The following is a 20,955-nucleotide window of genomic DNA, read 5'->3' as shown; positions in this document are numbered from 1 at the left end:
CACCATAAGGCCAAAGTGAATTCAGCATGGTACCTGTAGCAAGACTCTTAATAGACCCAAAATTAGCTCTGACATTCCACAGTGGAGAGAGACAGAGGTGCAATTGGTGTTTCAAGCCCTCACAAAGGGACCCACACCACCAGGTACAAATACCTTTCTCAAACCTCTCTCAATTCACAGAGTTTTGGAACCCATGTCCCTTGCCTAGCGAGTGCTACTTAGCTGATGGTGAGTCCCTCCATCATAACAAAAGACCAAGTACAGTTCCAAGCACAGTTCCCATAATCAGGGTAATAACAATTTATTCTTCCCGCCCCAATAACAGAGACACTGGGGATCCCACAACAGCCAAAGTGACCATTTGGGCAGTTATGGCCTCATTCTAGGTGGGGTTGGTGTGCCTATGCAAATGAGATCAGCCCCTGAAGTTCTTTCCACAACTTGCCACACCTCACCACCAGATGTCAGGGTGGAGCTCATCCTGACTCTGCTTACAGAGAGAAAGGGACACACAGAGCGTGTAACTTTTCCTTCTCTGGTGCCATTTCATTTTCCCTCCTGAAAGTCCAGAAACTAATGATCTACAGCAGGAAAACAAAAATAAAAGTGAAATCCACAGAAGGGGGGCAGATTTCAGAGAAGCTGCTTCACACAGACAACCAGATGCAAACAATGTGCTAGACAGGCCCACTTCACCCCAAATGCACACAGAGACCAAAGGGTTTCCGGGGGTGGGGGGGGGTTATTTCAGGATATTTTCTTCTGAGTGCTAATAAACTATAACAAACTCAACTATGCAATATTTCTGGCTGCAGGATCTGCTGTGCCAGCGAATGAGTGCCGGAGCAGGGTGCTTATGGGATACAGAGAGGGAAGTCAGCAGCAGGGAGTTAAATTCCCTGTGGGCAAAGGGGAGCCAGGTCTCTGCCAATCTCCCCATCTGCTAAAGGCCACTCACACCCCTCCAAGGAAGGAGAAAGCTGAGAGAGGGAGACAGAGGGCAGAGGGTGTGAGAGAGAAAGAACAAGGGAGTGAGAGAGAAACAAGTAGAAGTGAAGCAGGTTATGAACACTGGAGTCCTTCATCTCCAAAAAGGAAGCTCAAAAACCAGTACAACCCCCCCTCCCAACCTTCCTGCACCCAGGTGACACCCATCTCCTTTTTGTCATATGACTCCCACCCCCACCACAGTGGCATGGTCCCCATGCTGTGTCCATGTGACGTCCATGCCCTCTGGACAAGTCTGCATGGTTCCTATCCCCATCCCCCAGCTGTGTAGCACAGTCTTGTTTTCCCATTGAAGTGCTTGCCATTCCAATTAACCTTTGTGCCTTCTCTTCCATCAGCACTCTGTCTGCAGGCTCTTCCCTTCCTGGCCTTCATCCTTCCCTACATTCCCTGGTGTGGGGGCGGTAACCACCCGCTCCAGTGCCGGGAAGGCTGGGGAGAATATCTGAAAGGGAAAAAGAAGAGATGATTGGGGAATGGACCTAGCATGGGCTCCATCCTGCCCCAGCATGATGCTTACATCTGGACCCTGGGTCTGAGTAGCCACCATAGGTCTTATCCCTCAGAGGCCTAGGAGGTCACAGAGAGAACCCCGGGAGTCCTGATTTCTACTTCTTCCTGCTCTAACCCACTATACCCTTCTCTCTTACAACCAGGAATAGGATTCAGGAAACCTGACTCTCAGTTTCCTTTGCTGTAACTACTATACCCCAGTCATCTCCTAGAGCTGAGAGTAGAACCCAGGAGTCATGCTCCACAGTCATGTTCCCTTTCCTGTAGAGAATACTGGCTTGATATTATGCTGTGTGCAGTTGAGTTATGCCTTTAATGTGGCTCCTTTCATAGATTTTAAGGCCACAAAGAGCCATTATGATGATCTAGTCTAACCTCCTCTGCAAACCCACCCAGAGAACCCACCCAGGAATTTCTGCATCAAGCCCATAACTTCTGGTTGAGTTAGAGTATATCTTTCAGAAAGACATCTAGTCTTGATTGAAAGACTCCAAGTGATGAAGAATCCACTGTAACCCTTGGTAAATTGTTCCAGTGGTTAATTACAGTTGCTGCTAAAAGTCTGCACCTTATTTTTAATCTATATTTATGTAGCTTCAACTCCTAGACATTGGACCTTATTATGCCTTTTTCTGCTAGATTAAAGAGCTGTCTACTATCAGAAATCTCTTCCCTGTGTAGATACTTGTAGCTGGTGATCAATTCACCTATTAACTTCTCTTGGATAAACGAAATAGATTGAGCTTCTTGAGTCCCTCATGACAGGCTTTCCAGACCTTGAATCATTCAAAATACACTCAGGAGCACTATCCTGTGGATACATAGCTCAAATAGTATTGAGAGGTTCACAGCATCATCTCTATTGAAGTACACTCTGGGGTGTTACTCTTCAAGTGTACATTGGGTTCTCAGTTTGAGGTTTGTGACCTCCAGGTGGGTGATGAACAGGGGACAGGGGCTTGTCCTTTCTATATTGCGAATTGGGAGGGATATCCCTGCTAGATGGGAGTGGTCCCTATTATAGAAAAAGAGGTCCTGGTATTGAAGAGTTTGAGAACCAGGCGACATCTACACTACAGCTGGGATTGACGCTCTGAGATTGATCCACTGGCGGTCGATTTAGCGGGTCTAGTGAAGACCTGCCAAATCGACAGCAGATCGCTCTCCAGTCAACCCCTGTGCTCTACCCCTGATGCCAAGAATAAGGTAAGTTGATGGGACAGTTTCTCCTGTCGACCCCCAGCAGTGTAGACTCCATGGTAACTCGACTTAAGGTACATCGACTCCAGCTTAGTTATTCACGTAGCTGGACTTGTGTAACGTAGGTTGACTTACCGTGATAGTGTAGACATAAAGTATACAAAAATCAGGAAGCCTATGATAGAATAATTGGGTCCCCTGGACCACTGGGGGAGCAATTAGAGGAGGAATTTGCAATATAAGTAGTTTGCCCAGAAGAAATGTGATTTCCTTGCGTGAGTCTTTGCCACTGAGGATGTTGGGAGGATACCTAACAAAAATCTGCTCTTTAGTGTTGACAAAGCTGAGGCACTGTGAGAGGCTGAAGTCTGAAAAAAGGAGATCCTGGAACAAACTGATAAATTAAAAGAGCGACAAGTCATTAGGAGTGGATGGGACCTGGGTCTGAGGCTGCTAACAAGAATATGCAGCCTCATTAAAATCAGCAAGTGTACATTGACAAATGTTGTACATTGATCCTGATAATTACACATCAGTAAGTCTGACCTCAGCCCCAGAAAAACTGTAGCATGAAAATTATAGTAGAACAGGAAAATTGGTTGAAACAATAATTAGAATACTATAAAACCTTTAGAAGAACATGATCTGATAGCTACAAACTAGTGCCTGCAAAGGAAAATCATGCCACTCTAATCTAATGGAATTCTCTGAATGCATCAGCAATATTGTGAATAAAGAATGACCCAGTTGTCATGATTTTGGGGAGGATTTCAGAAGACTTTGACAAAGTCCCTTCTGAGATGCTGTTAAGGAATTAAGTAGCATGGTGTGAAAGGTTAAGTTTTATCACGGATCAGAAACCGGCTAACAGAGAGAAAGCAGGAATAAATAATATATTTTCATCATGGCCAAAGGTTAATAGTAGTGTGCCGCAAGGTTCTATTCTAGGACAGGTGTTTACCATGTTTATATGTATACAATTTTTTAAAGTGCCTAAAAGACTTAGGAGTACAGCTGGCCAGAAAATGGGGGTGTCCCCTACAGAAAAACTTGACTTCCTGGTAGAAAATCAAAACCTAAACATTTTTGGCCAAACACTAACACTTTCCATTTGGAAATGCTACCACAGTGACACATGGGATTTGTAGTTTGGATGCCCCATGCCCACATTCTCCTCTATGGGCCAGGCACCCTGGTCAGTCTACATCTCCCCTCTTGTTGAGCCACTGTGGTGCATCATGGAAGATGTAGTCTGATTGCAGAACTTGGCCCATAGAGAAGAATGGGAGCATGAGGCACCCAAACAACAACTCCGATGAGGCACACTTTGGGCATTTCCAAATCTAAATGTTGGGTTTGGGGTTCTCAGTGACAAGTCAAACGTTTCTGAAAAAGGAACTTTTTTGCAAAAAATTTAAAGTAGTCAAAAACTGAGTTTTCAACGAACCCTACTTAGGAGCCTGGAAGTTGCATTGTCAGAAGCAACTTGGCAATTTTTATGCACTTAAGGCCCATTGAAGCGCAATAAGCCTTAGTTTCCTAAGTACCTAAATCACTTTTGAAAATGGGACTTAAGATCCTAGGTCCTTAAGTGATTTTAAAAATTTACCTAGTCTGGAAAAGGGGATGAGCAGTGAAGTAGCAAAATGTGCATATAGCACAACATTGTTTAAGTTAAACAACACTGGAGAAGACTGTGAGAGCTAGCACAGAGTTGTGGTGGATTCTCCGTCATGGGCAATTTTTAAATTAAGATTGGATTTTTTTTTAAAAAGATCTGCTCTAGTCCAAACAGGAATTAGGCTGGGGAAGTTCTACGGCCTGTGTTATACACGAGGTCAGACTAGCTTATGACAATGGTCTCTTCTGGCCTTGGAATCTATGAACCTATGAATCAAAGCTAGATGAATGGACATCACAATGGCAGATGAAACTCAGTGTAGACCAGAGGTCCCCAAAGTGCGGGGTGCGCCCCCGAGGGGGGATTTGATAGCTGCTTTCAACTACCTGAAAGGGGGTTCCAGAGAGGATGGCTCTAGACTGTTCTCAGTGGTAGCAGATGACAGAACAAGGAGTAATGGTCTCAAGTTGCAGTGGGGGAGGTTTAGGTTGGATATTGGGAAAAACTTTTTCACTAGGAGGGTGGTGAAACACTGGAATGCGTTACCTAGGAAGGTGGTGGAATCTCCTTCCTTAGAAGTTTTTAAGGTCAGGCTTGAGAAAGCCCTGGCTGGGATGATTTAGTTGGGGATTGGTCCTGCTTTGAGCAGGGGGTTGGACTAGATGACCTCCTGAGGTCCCTTCCAACCCTGATATTCTATGATTCTATGATTCTATGATTGTTCCTGTCTGCTGTATAATTAATTTTGCTGGGTGTAAACTAATTAAGGTGTTGGGATATAATTGGTTATATAATCATGTTACAATATGCTGGATTGGTTAGTTAAATTTCAGGAAAATGATTGGTTAAGGTATAGCAAAGCAGAATTCAAGTTTTACTATATAGTCTGCAGTCAATCAGGAAGTGAGGGGTTGGGGGAGGAAATGGGAACAGGGAATGGGGGTGGGGAAATTGGAATCATGTTTTGCTAAAGGGGGAAATGGGAACAGGCAATGGGGGTGGGGAAATTGGAATCATGTTTGGCTAAGGGCAGGAATGGGAACAGGGACACAGGTGTAAGGCTCTGTGGTGTCAGAGCTGGGAAGGGGGACACTAAGGAAGGAAGCTGGAATCATGCTTGCTGGAAGTTCACCCCAATAAACATCGAATTGTTTGAACCTTTGGACTTCGGGTATTGTTGCTCTCTGTTCATGCGAGAAGGACCAGGGAAGTAAGTGGGTGAAGGAATAAGCCCCCTAACAGGCAAATGCAAGGTGTGGGGAGGGATAGCTCATTAGTTTGAGCAGTGGCCTGCTAAACCCAGGGTTATGAGTTCAATCCTTGAGGGGGCCATTTAGGGATCTGGGGCAAAAATTGGGGATTGGTCCTGCTTTGAGCAGGGGGTTGGACTAGATGATCTCCTGAGGTCCCTTCCAACCCTGTAATATTCTATAACGCAATTGAACTCCAACAAATTTTTAGGTTTTAAATGAACCATAGCCACTTAGGGAAAAAGATCTAGCCCTGGTCTACACTAGGAGTTGATGTTAAATTTAGCAGCGTTAACTCGATTTAACCCTGCACCCGTCCACATGACGAAGCCCTTTTTTTCGACTTAAAGGGCTCTTAAAATCGATTTCCTTACTCCACCCCCGACAAGGGAATTAGCGCTTAAATCGGCCTTGCCGGGTCGAATTTGGGGTACTGTGGACGCAATTAGACGGTATTGGCCTCCGGGAGCTATCCCAGAGTGCTCTATTGTGACTGCTCTGGATAGCACTCTCAACTCAGATGCACTGGTCAGGCAGACAGGAAAAGGCCTGCAAACTTCTGAATTTCAATTTCCTGTTTGCATGGTCACCTGCAGCTTGCCACGCTGGCCAGAGCTCATCAGCAGAGGTGACCATGATGGAGTCCCAGAATCGCAAAAGGGCTCTAGCATGGACTGAATGGGAGGTACGGGATCTGAGTGCTGTATGGGGAGAGGAATCCGTGCTATCAAAACTCCGTTCCAGTTTTCGAAATGCCAAAACATTTGTCAAAATCTCCCAGGGCATGAAGGAGAGAGGCCATAACAGGGACCCGAAGCAATGCCCCTTGAAACTTAAGGAGCTGAGGCAAGCCTACCAGAAGACCAGAGAGGCAAACGGCCGCTCCGGGTCAGAGCCCCAAACATGCCGCTTCTATGATGAGCTGCATGCCATTTTAGGGGGTTCAGCCACCACTACCCCAGCCGTGTTGTTTGACTCCTTCAATGGAGATGGAGGCAACACAGAAGCAGGTTTTGGGGATGAGGAAGATGATGATGATGAAGTTGTAGATAGCTCACAGCAAGCAAGCGGAGAAACCGGTTTTCCCGACAGCCAGGAACCGTTTCTCACCCTGGACCTGGAGCCAGTACCCCCTGAACCCACCCAAGGCTGCCTCCCAGACCCGCCAGGCGGAGAAGGGACCTCTGGTGAGTGTACCTTTTAAAATACTATACATGGTTTAAAAGCAAGCATGTTTAATGATTAATTTTCCCTGGCATTCGCGGCTCTCCTGGATGTACTCCCAAAGCCTTTGCAAAAGGTTTCTGGGGAGGGCAGCCTTATTCCGTCCACCATGGTAGGACACTTTACCACTCCAGGCCAGTAGCATGTACTCGGGAATTGTACAACAAAGCATTGCAGCGTATGTTTGCTGGCGTTCAAACAACATCCGTTCTTTATCTCTCTGAGTTATCCTCAGGAGAGTGATATCATTCATGGTCACCTGTTTGAAATAGGGTGCTTTTCTTAAGGGGACATTCAGAGGTGCCCGTTCCTGCTGGGCTGTTTGCCTATGGCTGAACAGAAATGTTCCCCGCTGTTAGCCACAGGGAGGGGGGAGGGGCTAGCCACGTGGTGGGGGGAGGCAAAATGCGACCTTGGAACGAAAACACATGTGCTGTGTGTGTAATGTTAACAGCAAGGTTTACCGTGAAAGAGTGTAGCCATTGTTCTAGAAAATGTGTCTTTTAAATACCACTGTCTCTTTTTTTTTTTCTCCACCAGCTGCAGGTGTTTCAAGGATCACAGGATCTTCTCCTTCCCAGAGGCTAGTGAAGATTAGAAGGCGAAAAAAACGCACTTGTGATGAAATGTTCTCTGAGCTCATGCTGTCCTCCCACACTGACAGAGCACAGACGCATGCGTGGAGGCAGACAATGTCAGAGTGCAGGAAAGCATAAAATGATCGGGAGGAGAGGTGGCGGGCTGAAGAGAGTAAGTGGCGGGCTGAAGAGGGGGCTGAAGCTGAAAGGTGGCGGCAGCGTGATGAGGGGAGGCAGGATTCAATGCTGAGGCTGCTGGAGGATCAAACCAATATGCTCCAGCATATAGTTGAGCTGCAGGAAAGGAAACAGGAGCACAGACTGCCTCTACAGCCCCTGTGTAACCAAGTGCCCTCCTCCCCAAGTTCCATAGCCTCCTCACCCAGACGCCCAAGAACGCAGTGGGGGGGCCTCTGGCCACCCGGCCACTCCACCCCAGAGGATTGCCCAAGCAACAGAAGGCTGGCATTCAATAAGTTTTAAAGTTTTAAATTTTTAAAGTGCTGTGTGGCTTTGTCCTTCCCTCCTCCACCACCCCTCATGGTGCTTCTCTCCTCCACCACCCCTCCTGGGCTACCTTGGTAGTTATCCCCCTATTTGTGTGATGAATAAATAAAGAATGCATGAATGTGAAGCAACAATGATTTTATTGCCTCTGCAAGCAGTGATAGAAGGGAGGAGGGGAGGGTGGTTAGCTTACAGGGAAGTAGAGTGAACCAAGGGGTGGGGGGTTTCATCAAGGAGAAACAAACAGAACTTTCACACCGTAGCCTGTCCAGTCATGAAACTGGTTTTCAAGCTCCTCTGATGTGCACCATACCCTCCTGTGCTCTTCTAACCACCCTGGTGTCTGGCTGTGCGAAACCAGCAGCCAGGCGATTTGCCTCAACCTCCCACCCTGCCATAAACGTCTCCCCCTTCCTCTCACAGATATTGTGGAGCGCACAGCAAGCAGTAATAACAGTGGGAATATTGGTTTCGCTGAGGTCTAACCAAGTCAGTAAACTGCCCCAGCGAGCTTTTAAACGTCCAAATGCACATTCTACCACCATTCTGCACTTGCTCAGCCTGTAGTTGAACAGCTCCTGACTACTGTCCAGGCTGCCTGTGTACGGCTTCATGAGCCATGGCATTAAGGGGTAGGCTGGGTCCCCAAGGATAACTATAGGCATTTCAACATCCCCAACAGTTATTTTCTGGTCTGGGAATAAAGTCCCTTCCTGCAGCTTTTGAAACAGACCAGAGTTCCTGAAGATGCGAGCGTCATGTACCTTTCCTGGCCATCCCACGTTGATGTTGGTGAAACGTCCCTTGTGATCCACCAGTGCTTGCAGCACTATTGAAAAGTACCCCTTGCAGTTTATGTACTCGCCAGCTTGGTGCTCCAGTGCCAAGATAGGGATATGGGTTCCATCTATGGCCCCACCACAGTTAGGGAATCCCATTGCAGCAAAGCCATCCACTATGACCTACACATTTCCCAGGGTCACTACCCTTGATATCAGCAGATTTTTGATTGCGTTGGCTACTTGCATCACAGCAGCCCCCACAGTAGATTTGCCCACTCCAAATTGATTCCCAACCGACGGTAGCTGTCTGGCGTTGCAAGCTTCCACAGGGCTATTGCCACTCGCTTCTCAACTGTGAGGGCTGCACTCATCTTGGTATTCTTGCGCCTCAGGGCAGGGGAAAGCAAGTCACAAAGTTCCATGAAAGTGCCCTTATGCATGCGAAAGTTTCGCAACCACTGGGAATCATCCCAGACCTGCAACACTATGCGGTCCCACCAGTCAGTGCTTGTTTCCCGAGCCCAGAATTGGCGTTCCACTGCATGAACCTGCCCCATTAGCACCATGATGCCCACATTGCCAGGGCCCGTGCTTTGAGAGAAGTCTGTGTCCATGTCCTCATCACTCACGTCACCACGCTGACATCGCCTCCTCGCCCGGTATCGCTTTGCCAGGTTCTGGTGCTGCATATACTGCTGGATAATGCACATGGTGTTTAATGTGCTCCTAATTGCCAAAGTGATCTGTGTGGGCTCCATGCTTGCCGTGGTATGGCGTCTGCACAGAAAAAAGGCGCAGAACGATTGTCTGCCTTTGCCCTGACGGAGGGAGGGGCGACTGACGACATGGCTTACAGGGTTAGCTTACAGGGAATTAAAATCAACAAAGGGGGTGGCTTTGCGAGAAACTGAATGGCCCCCTCAAGGATAGAACTCAAAACCTCAAGGATAGAACTCAAAACTGCGTTTAGCAGGCCGTTGATTTCACAGAGATAGGGAGGAGAAAATGAATACAAAACAAATCTGGTCTACTTCTTGTTTTGAGCCACTTCATCTATCTTTATACATCTTGCTGGCAGCAGACTGTGCAGTACGACCACTAGCCATCATCATCTCCTGGGTGCTCGGCAGAAGACGGTGCAGTATGACAACTAGCCATCATCTTCTGCTGGCTGGAGGTTAAAAGACAGTGCACTGCCGGTAGGACTCAATTGCCATGAGACGAAACAAGGGAGATGACCTGGCTGAGTCACTCCCATGTTTGCCCAGGCGCCCGGTTAAAAGAGCACCCAGGACTACGTCGATGACGGCTACCAGTCATACTGCACTGTCTGCTGCCAAAAGGCAATAAACTGCTGCTGTGTAGCAATGCAGTACCACGTCTGCCAGCCCCCAGGAGACATATGGTGACGGTGAGCTGAGCGGGCTCCATGCTTGCCGTGGTATGGTGTCTGCACAGGTAACTCAAGAAAAAAGGCGGAAAACGATTGTCTGCCCTTGCTTTCACGGAGGGAGGGAGGGAATGGGGGCTTGACGATATGTACCTAGAACCACCCGCGACAATGTTTTAGCCCCATCAGGCACTGGGATTTCTACCCAGAATTCAAATGGGCGGCGGAGACTGCAGGAACTGTGGGATAGCCACCCACAGTGCAACGCTCCAGAAGTCGACGGTTGCCTTGGTACTGTGGACACACTCCGCCGACTACATGCACTTAGAGCATTTGTGTGGGGACACACACAATCGACTGTATAAAAACGCTTTCTACAAAACCGACTTCTATAAATTCGACCTAATTTTGTAGTGTAGACATACCCCTAGACATTATTGTAAAATTGAAGATCTCTGCTCACTAGGTAGCAGTAGTTAAAAAGCCAACAAAATGTTAGCATGTACAGGAATGGGATGGAGAATAATACTGGAGCTATTCCCATGTCGCTATGTAATTTAGTGAGATGACCTCATCTGGAACACTGTGTTCATCTCCGGTTACCCTCTCTATGAAAAGTCATAGTAAAACAGAGGGGATTCAGATATGAGCGATGAAAACGATGTGAGGCCTTGAAAGATTTCCATGTGAAAAGAGAAGGTGTTTGTTTTGTTTAGAGACAAGAGTAATAAGAAGGGACATAATAGAGGTAAACAAAATTCTAACTGGGTGAGAAAGTCAGTCAGGATGAATTTATCATAACACAGAACAAAGAGATGATCAGTAAAATTGAAAGGCTGCAATTTCAAAATGGATAAAAGGGAACAGTTTTTACACCTTGCATAATGAGCCCCTGGAACTCACTGCCCCAGGATAATGTGGAGGCCAAGAGCTTAGCAGGATTCAAAAAGGTATTGGGCATTTACATACACTGGAACAATTTACTAAGAGTCTTGGTGGATTCTCCACCACTGGCAATTTTTAAATCAAGATTGGATGTTTTTCTAAAAGATCTGCTTCAGGAAGTATCTTGGGAAGTTCTATGGCCTGCGTTATACAGGAGGTTAGACTGATGATCACAATGGTCTCTTCTGGCCTTGGAATCTATGAATCTATATGGGAACTGAGAACATCCACAATTACATTTCATCAGATTATAAAAAAGAAAAAGTACAACCACAATAGTTTGGAAGGGATATAAACCCTCATCCTTTAAGGCACAAGAGGACCTCAAACTGACAGGAGTTAAGAGGAAACTTCCCCCGCGGGAAGGTTATTCTATAATTGTCCACTAGAGGGTATTTTGCCCCTTCCTCTGAGGTATCTGGCACTTGGCCACTGTCAGAGACAGGACCCTGGGCTGATCCAGCCTGGCAATTCCTATATTCCCAGTACATACTGCATATGACCAGGGCAGAGCTGGGAGACTACCCAACGTAGCCTCTCTGCCCTGCACACACAGCCCCAACCCAAAGCAAGGCTGGCAGGCTTAGATGGGCTCAATCATAGCCCTTTCCCCCCTGGTTCTTCCCTCTCAGCTCTCCCATTCACTCTCCCTTTGTCATGCTACTCAGATACTTTGACAGCTCTGCCCAAGGAGGAATGAACAATGGCCTTGGAGAGAGAAGACAGATGGACAGAGACAGGGCAATGGACTGACTCACCCTTCGGTTCCACAGGACCAAAGCCAGGATGGAGGCCACAAGCAGGAAGGAGAGGACAAGGATAAGGTCAAAAGAGATCTGCCCATCCAGAATGGGATGAGGACCAAAGAGCTGGGCACCTGTAAGGTGAAGTCACTGTTAGAAAGGAGGGTGAAAGGGGGGCAGTTGGAATGGGAAAGGGATGGGATTGCACTGAGGGGGCTGACATTGGAAAGGGAATAGTGAGATTGGTCTGGCAGAGTGGGGGTGGGGAGTCGGGGGGGTTGGGACTAGTTGGGGGTGTGGATGAGGTTTGGAAAATGTTGGCTGGTCAAGTGGGTCAAGTGGAGCAGAAGTCTTGGGGCACAGGGAGATGGAAGTGGGGTGGGGTGGAGGAAATGAGGCACAGGGGAGACGTTACCTGTAATATACAGCTCATATTCCACAGCTCCCAGCCTCCCTTCTGAGCCATGGACACTGCACTCCCAGGTGCCAATATCCTCCTGGCACACATGGGTCAGTTCCAGGGTGGAACCCAGATAGTAGCGCTGGACCCCTGGGCTCCTGGGAGTGGCTTCAAATGAGCTCCCATTGCTGAGGCCTGAGCTCAGCTGCCTCCACTGAAAGTGCTCGTGCCCCCTGGGGTGGGTGAGGCTGCAGATAAGCAGCAGACGAGAGCCTTCAGCAACTGGCCCTTTGATGCTTGGGGTGACTGTGGGGGAGGGAAACAGAAATACCCTCAGCAAAGAAGTAGAGCCTCTTCCTGCCTCACCCCTTTCATCACCTCCTTCCTCTCTCTGTCACGTTCCTCCTTTTTCACTCTCTCTCTCTCTCTCTCTCTCTCTCTCACACCTTCTCTCATTGACTCCCTGGCTTCCCCCTTCTCTCTCTCTCTCTCTCTCTCTCTCTCTCTCTCTTTCATTTTTCTACTTTAAGGCAGATTTCTTAAAGAAAAATAATGGAACCATCATGAGAAACCTCCCTATGGCACAGCATCCTGGTGGAAAGAGAGACTCCACTCCTGTGCAGCTAAATGCCTGAGCTGAGACACAGGGTCTCTCCCCATGGGGAGGCTGGACAGGCTGAGAACATCCCAAACTCACCACATTGGTGTGCAAGGAGATTTTCTCCAAGGCAGTGAAAGCTGATGGAGAGGAAGAGTTCCCTTGTCATCCTCTGGGCTTCCCTTGCTCACCTGTCATCACTGTCAAGGTCACGTCCCTAGTGATGATCGTGCCATGGATAGAGACAGCACAGCAGTATTGCCCTGCGTCCCCTGGACCCACCTCAGGGAGATGGAGGGTGAAGCTCCCATTGCTCCCATTCCTGGAGATGCCCCATATTTCCAGATCCCCTCCTGCAAGACGGCTCCAGTGGGCTGACACCGCTAGAATGCTGGAGGCACTGGGGTCTTGGTTCAGGAGGCACTGGGGTCTCAGTTCAGGAAGCAGGGAAGGTTGGTGGCAGATCCTACTGCAGCAAAGGCTACAGGAGATGCTGGGCCAGCAAAACCTGGAGAAAACAAGAGTGTAGGGCAACATTAGGTGGTACGAGGTCCACAGAACTGCAACAGAAGAGGAGGTTACCTGGACCAGTCCACACAAATGATCCACTTCCTGGACACTACAGTGCAAATAAGTGATGGTCACATAAACACCACCTGTGACAATGTGATGCAGCAGAGAGAGGGGAGTGTTGACCTGGGAATGTGCCCTGGGGATGGGAGACCTGAGAGCCTGTAACCTGAGCCAGGAGGGGGAGGGGGAGGTAACACCTCTGCCCGGGAATGTGGACAGAGGCTGCAAGAGGGAGCCTGCTGGGGGGGGGGGTTAGTTTCAGTTTGGTGCTGGGTGGAGGAACGCAGGGAACCCCAGGGCTGGGGTCTAAGCTCCCTGCTCCCCCAGAAGGACTTGACTGAGGGGTCCTGGTTGTACCCACAATCTCTGCTTTGGACTGTGTTCCTGTTGTCCAATAAACCTTCTGTTTTACTGGCTGGCTGAGAGTCTCAGTGAATCCCAGGAAGAGGGGTGCAAGGCCTGGACTCCGTGACAACTGGTGTTAGCGGTGGGATGTACTGCACCCCGTGAACAGCGCTTCCTGCAGTAAGTGACTGGGGAACAGTAAAACGAAGGGGGATTGACAGGGACCAGGCATGCTGAAGATTCAGAGAGAGACGATTTAAGGGGGCGTTTAACCCCTGGGAGGGTGTGACCAGAGAGAAGGACTTTTGCGTAACAGGGTCCCCCGGGGGATTGCAGCGAGCGGTCCCAGAGGCGGAGGAGTCTGCAGCTCGACCCTGGCAAAGAGGTGGTGACCTCAAGAAGGACTGGCACACTAGGGGTTTTTCCTGGAAACCATGGAAAACTGCCTGGCCTGCGAGTGGCCAGCAGGGAGATATACGCTAAATGCCTTAAGAGCGACCTGGTGGAGCTGTGCAGGCAGAGGGGGCTGCGCATTGGGAGGTCCACCAAGGAACAGCTGATTGCCCAGTTGGAGGAGAGGGATCACTTGGATGACCCGATCCCTGTCCCTGAGGGAAGCCGCCGCGTGGACGCAGCGTGGGCCCTGGGGCCTGACTGGGCTGGGAGGGGTCAGACTGCTCCCGAGGACATCCAGAGATCCTTCCTACTTATGCCTGGGGGAGGGGTTGGGGGAAGCCCGGCAAATACCGAGGGCACCCTGACCCCGGCAGCCAGCAGGGGATCCTCCCGGCGGAGCTCCCCATCCCTGGAGCGGAGGCGGCTGGAATGGGAGAGGGAGATGAAAATGAGGGAGCTGGAGGATCATGAAAAACAATGTCAACATGAGCAGGAGGAGAAGGAGAAATAACATCAGCATGAGCAGGAGGAGAAGGAGCGGAATGTCAGGAGAAGGAGAGGCAACGTAGGCATGAGCAGGAGGAGAAGGAGAAACACAGACAGCATGAACTGGAGCTGGCCAGGCTGAGGAGCAGTGGGGCCCCGGCTGCGGTGAGTGAGGGGGGATCCAAGACTGCAAGGAGCTTTGATAAGTGCTTCCTGGCCCAGCGTAAGGAGGGGGAGGACATAGATAGCTTCCTGACGGCCTTTGAGAATGCCTGTGAGATGCACAGGGTTGACCCTGCAGACAGGCTCCAGTTCCTCACCCCCTTACTGGACCCCAAAGCAGTGGAGGTGTACAGCCGAATGACAGAGGCGGAGGCAGGGGACTATGAACTGTTCAAACAGGCCCTGCTCTGTGAGTTTGGACTGACCCCCGAGATGTACCGGAAAAGGTTCCGGAGTCAGCGTAAAACGCCTGAGGTCACCTACCTACAACTGGTCAACCAGATGCAGGGATATGCCCGCAAGTGGACAGCTGGGGCCCAAACTAAAGAGGACCTGCTTGACCTAATTGTACTGGAGCAACTGTATGAACAGTGCCCATCCGACCTGAGGCTGTGGTTGGTGGACAAAAAGCTAGAGAACCCACAGCACGCAGGGCAGCTGGCCGACGAGTTTGTGAACAGTCGGTCAGGGGGTAGCAGGGAGGAGTCTCAAAAGAACAGCCCCTCCCCCCCCCCAATGCAGAGAGAGAGTCACCATGGGACCTCCCAGCGGGGAAATAGGGAGAACCCCCTCCAAAGGGGAATGCCTGGCGTCGGACCCCTCCGACCCGCTCGAGGGGACCAACGTGACCTGAGCTGCTATCACTGTGGCCAGAGAGGCCACGTATGGACCCAGTGCCCCAGGCTCAGGGACAGACTGAGCAGACCCAACCTACCCAGGGTTAACTGGGTAGGGACCCAGCTGGACGAGGGGAAGATGGCCCAGGCAAGGGCAGCTGCCAGCTTACCCAGGCAAGGGGAGCTGCTCCAGAGGGAAGAGTACCCCCGGCCAGCTCCGCCAGAGGGCTGGATGCTCTGGACTCAGGGTGCTCGGTTTACGCGGGGTTGTCCCTCCGGAGAGAGTGCCTTGTTCCCCTGGAGGTGGATGGGAGGAAGGTCAATGGATACTGGGATACGGGGGCGCGGAGGTGACGCTGGCCCGGCCCGAGGCGGTGGCCCCAGATTAGGTGGTGCCCAACACCTACCTGACCCTGACGGGGGTGGGCGGGACCCCATTTAAGGTGCCCGTGGCCAGGGTACACCTGAAATGGGGGGCCAAGGAAACCTAGAGGACTGGCCAAGCAACCCCGAGACCGCCCTAGTTGTGACCCATAGCCAGAGCCGGCGAGGGGCACTGCACCCTGACCTTGGGGAGGGTACCACACCAGAGGCGCAGGACACTACCCTGGTGGGGAGGGAGCACCGAGGGGCACGGCTCAGAGAGGCTGTGGCCTCAGACCCGGCCAATGAGAGGGAGCCGGTCCCCATCCCTTCCCCAGCCGCTGAGTTCCAGGCCAAGTTGAGGAAAGATCCCTCCTTGCGGAAGCTCAGGGACCTGGCCGACCTCAGTGTTACAGACCATGAGGAGAGGATGCCAGGAGAAGTTCCTGTGGGAGAAGGGGTTCCTGTACCGAGAATGGGCTCCCACAAGGGAAGTAGAGTCCTGTGGGATCAGGAGGCAGCTGGTGGTACCCCAGAAGTATCGCTGCAAGCTACTGTATCTGGCCCATGACATCCCCCTCTCAGGGCATCAGGGAATCTGGCGCACCTGGCAGAGGTTGCTACAGAACTTTTACTGGCCCGGGGTCTTTACCACTGTCCAGCAGTATTGCAGATCCTGTGACCCCTGTCAGAGGGTGGGGAAGGCCCGGGACAAGGGGAAAGCGGCTTTGAGACCTTTGCCCATCATAGAGGAGCCTTTCCAGAAGGTGGCCATGGACATCATGGGGCCTCTCAGCAAGACGACCCGGTCGGGGAAGAAAGACATTCTGGTTGTGGCAGATTTTGCCACCCGCTACCCTGAGGCAGTGCCCTTAGCTTCCATTGAAGCAGACACCGTGGCAGATGCACTCCTGACCATTTTCAGCCGAGTGGGGTTCCCCAAGGAAGTCTTGACAGACCAAGGGTCCAACTTCATGTCGGCCCTGCTCCAGTGCTTGTGGGAGAAATGTGAGGTCCGGCACAACTGGGCCTCAGCTTATCACCCCAGTCCAATGGGCTGGTGGAGAGGTTCAATGGGACGCTAAAGATGATGCTGAAAACCTTTATGCACCAGCACCCGCAGGATTGGGACAAGTACTTACCTCACCTGTTGTTCGCGTACAGGGAGGTACCCCAGGAGTCTACCAGATTTTCGCCTTTCGAACTGTTATATGGAAGGAGGGTAAGGGGCCCCCTGGACCTGATGAGAGACGAGTGGGAGGGGAAGGCCACTCCTGATGAAGAGTCAGTGGTGGAGTATGTCCTGATCTTCCAAGAGAGACTGGCTGAACTCATGGACCTGGCCAGGGAGAATCTGGCCAGAGCCCAGAAGAAGCAGAAGGTCTGGTATGATCGCACGGCGCAGGCCCGTGCCTACGCCACTGGGGATCAGGTGATGGTTCTCATCCTCGTGAGAAAGAACAAACTACAGGCTGCCTGGGAAGGCCCTTTCAAGTTTGTGAAGCAGCTAAATGAGGTAAACTATGTGGTGGAGCTGTGGAACCAGGCGCACCGCCGCCAGCTGTACCATGTGAATATGATGATGTCATATTATGCCAGGGGGAATGTGGTGTTGGCCGTGTGTGGACAGTGGGAGGAGCAGGGAGATGACCCTTTAGTAGATCTATTCCCTGGGACCAGAGCTGGTTCCCCCCTGGAAACAATTCCCCTCTCGGATCAGCTAACCCCTGCCCAGCAAGCTGAGGTCAGGGGGGTGCTGCATCCGTACCGACAGCTGTTTTCCAACCAGCCGGGACGCACTAATCTGACTGTCCACTGGGTGCAGACAGGGCCACACCCGCTGATAAGATGCTCCCCCTTCCGAGTCACAGGGACAACTGCTCAGGACCTGGAAAGAGAGGTCCGGGACATGCTGGCTTTGGGGGTGATCCAGCCGTCTGCCAGCCCTTGGGCCTCACCAGTGGTGCTGGTCCCCAAAAAGGACGGGTCGGTCCGGTTCTGTGTGGACTATCGGAAGCTCAATGCCATCACTGTATCTGATGCCTACCCCATGCCCAGGCCTGACAAGCTCCTTGACAAGCTGGGAGGAGCTCGATACCTTACCACCATGGACCTTACAAAAGGGCTACTGGCAAGTGCCGCTGGATGCAGATGCCTGGCTGAAATCGGCCTTCATCACCCCTCTGGGGCTCTATGAGTTCCTCACCCTGCCTTTCGGCCTCAAGGGAGCACCAGCCACCTTCCAGCGCCTAGTGGACCAGCTACTGAGGGGGATGGAGAGTTTTGCCGTGGCGTATATTGATGACATCTGTGTCTTTAGCCAGACCTGGGAGGACCATGTGTCCCAGGTTAGACAAGTGCTGGACCGACTCCAGGGGACTGGGCTGACTGTAAAAGCGGAGAAGTGCAAGGTGGGGATGGCTGAAGTATCTTACCTGGGCCATTGGGTGGGGAGCGGCCGCCTAAAGCCAGAACCAGCCAAGGTGGAGGTGATCAGAGACTGGCCCGCTCCCCACACCAAAAAGCAGGTCCAAGCCTTTATTGGGATGGCAGGATACTACTGAAGATTTGTGCCCCACTTTAGCACCATAGCCACCCCCATCACTGAGCTATGCAAGAAGGGGAAGCCAGACAAGGTGGTCTGGACCGAGCAGTGCTAGGAGGCTTTCCGGGCGCTGAAGGAGGCTCTGGTCAGTGGCCCAGTTCTGGCAAACCCAGACTTTGGCAAGCCCTTTCTGGTGTTCACCGATGCCTCAGACACGGGACTGGGGGCAGTGTTAATGCAGGAGGATGAAAAGGGGGAGAGGCACCCCATCGTGTACCTGAGCAAGAAGTTGCTACCCCGGGAGCAACACTACGTGGCCATCGAGAAGGAATGCCTGGCCATGGTGTGGGCCCTCAAGAAACTAGAGCCATATCTCTTCGGGCGACACTTCACCGTGTACACCGACCACTCTCCCCTGACCTGGCTGCACCAGATGAAAGGAGCCAACGCCAAGCTCCTGAGATGGAGCCTGCTCCTGCAGGATTATGACATGGACGTGGTCCATGTGAAGGAAGGTGCCAACATGATAGCGGATGCGCTGTCCCAGACAGGGGGCCCCGAACTTCCCCAGGTCATTGGTCACAGTGACCCCATTCAGTTCAGTCTCGAAGGGGGAAGAGATGTGACGCAGCAGAGAGAGGGGAGTGTTGACCTGGGAATGTGCCCTGGGGATGGGAGACCTGAGAGCCTGTAACCTGAGCCAGGAGGGGGAGGGGGAGGTAACACCTCTGCCCGGGAATGTGGACAGAGGCTGCAAGAGGCAGCCTGCTTGGGGGCGGGGGGGGTTAGTTTCAGTTTGGTGCTGGGTGGAGGAACGCAGGGAACCCCAGGGCTGGGGTCTAAGCTCCCTGCTCCCTCAGAAGGACTTGACTGAGGGGTCCTGGTTGTACCCACAACCTCTGCTTTGGACTGTGTTCCTGTTGTCCAATAAACCTTCTGTTTTACTGGCTGGGTGAGAGTCTCAGTGAATCCCAGGAAGAGGGGTGCAGGGCCTGGACTCCCCCACACTCCGTGACACCATCCTATAGCGGAAACCTACTGACTGCTACACTTACTTACATGCCTCCAGCTTCCATCCAGGACACATCACACGATCCATTGTCTACATCCAAGCCCTAAGAGACAGCCAAATTTGTTCCAATCCCTCAGACAGAGACAAACACCTACAAGATCTTTATCAAGCATTCTTAAAACTACAGTACACACCTGGGGAAGTGAGGAAACAGTTTGACAGAGTGAGACGGGTACCCAGAAGTCACCTACTATAGGACAGGTCCAACAAGGAAAATAACAGAACACCACTGGCCATCACATAAAGCCCCCAGCTAACACCTCTCCAGCACATCATCAGTGATCTACTACCTATCCTGGAAAATGATCCCTCACTCTCACAGACCTTGGGAGGCAGGTCAGTCCTCGCTTACAGACAGCCCCCCGACCTGAAGCAAATACTCACCAGCAACTACACACCACTCCACAGAAACACTAACCCAGGAACCAAACCCTGTAACAAACCTCGTTGCCTACTTTGTCCCCATATCTACTCTAACAACACCATCAGAGGACCCAACCACATCAGCCACACCATCAGGGACTCATTCACCTGCTCAAGAGGACCTCAAACTGACAGGAGTTAAGAGGAAACTTCCCCCGCGGGCAGCTTATTCTATAATTGTGTGGGGATGGGAACAACCTTTCCATAGGGTCTGAGAGAGTCTCGGGGTCTCCAGATGGTAGGCACCTTTTTGGGGGACACCTCCCATACTCCTGCCCCACTTCCTCTGTAGTGTCCATAGGGACCACAACTTCCTCTCACCTGTCACCACCACTAGGTTGATGGCCTTCTCCACACAGCCATGCCTGACTGTGAGCTGGCATCCAGCATCCTTGAACTGGACTTCGGGCAGTTTCACTTCCAGGTGATTGCTGGGTTTCCATGTAACCTGCATGTTGTCCAATCGCTTAAACAAGGACGGCTCTTTAGAGGTGACTTTGAAGTTAAACTTCTCCAGGTACTAGTTGCCTGTCATTGGTTTCCACTCCAAGCCTCCCCTGACATACTCCAGCTCTCTTATCTGCTGCAGGTGAGTGTTCAGAGAGTAGGAGAAGGACACAGTGGAATTAACAGCTTTGTAGAACGTCTCCTGGTTCAAATGATGAAAACCTGAATTCAGAGGAGAACATATGGAAGTGTGGGGAGCAATAGTCTCATCATCAATTTTGCAACCTCACCATGGAGCAGGGAGGAGATAGTCCGTCCCTCTATCTAGCCCTAGGGAGACCCTATCTGGGTTATTGTGCTCAGTTCTGGAGGAGCTCAGAGAAGAGCCACAACAGTTCAGGAGGCCAGAAGGGTTGGGTTCTTGGGAGAGATTCAAAGAGATAAATCCATCCAGCCAAGCAAAGCTACAACTGGAACAAGGAAATGAGAATCATCTGCATGAGTCTGAGATGCACAAACCCCTGGGTGAGGGGGACTGTTTAGGAGAACAAAGGGAAACAGGGTGAGACTGAGCCAAGGAACAGGAGCTCAGGAACCAACCTCCAGTGCTGAGGGGTCTGTGAGCCTGGGGATCCTGAGAGGAAGGCCCTGCTGCCCCAGAGGTTAAATGCCCCCACACAGTAGGGTACTGAACCCCATGAAGCTAG

General features: G+C 51.1%; 1 pseudogene; it reads right to left on the bottom strand.

The window, feature by feature from the left end:
* Nucleotides 1-1,342: 1,342 nt before the first annotated feature.
* Nucleotides 1,343-20,255, bottom strand: LOC122465813 (annotated as a pseudogene).
* Nucleotides 20,256-20,955: the final 700 nt, after the last annotated feature.

The sequence above is a fragment of the Chelonia mydas genome, chromosome 1 (assembly GCF_015237465.2).
Source record: "Chelonia mydas isolate rCheMyd1 chromosome 1, rCheMyd1.pri.v2, whole genome shotgun sequence".
Classification (NCBI taxonomy): domain Eukaryota; kingdom Metazoa; phylum Chordata; order Testudines; family Cheloniidae; genus Chelonia; species Chelonia mydas.
The sequence above is the reverse complement of the archived record's forward strand: the minus strand, read 5'-3'. Positions and strand labels throughout refer to the sequence as shown.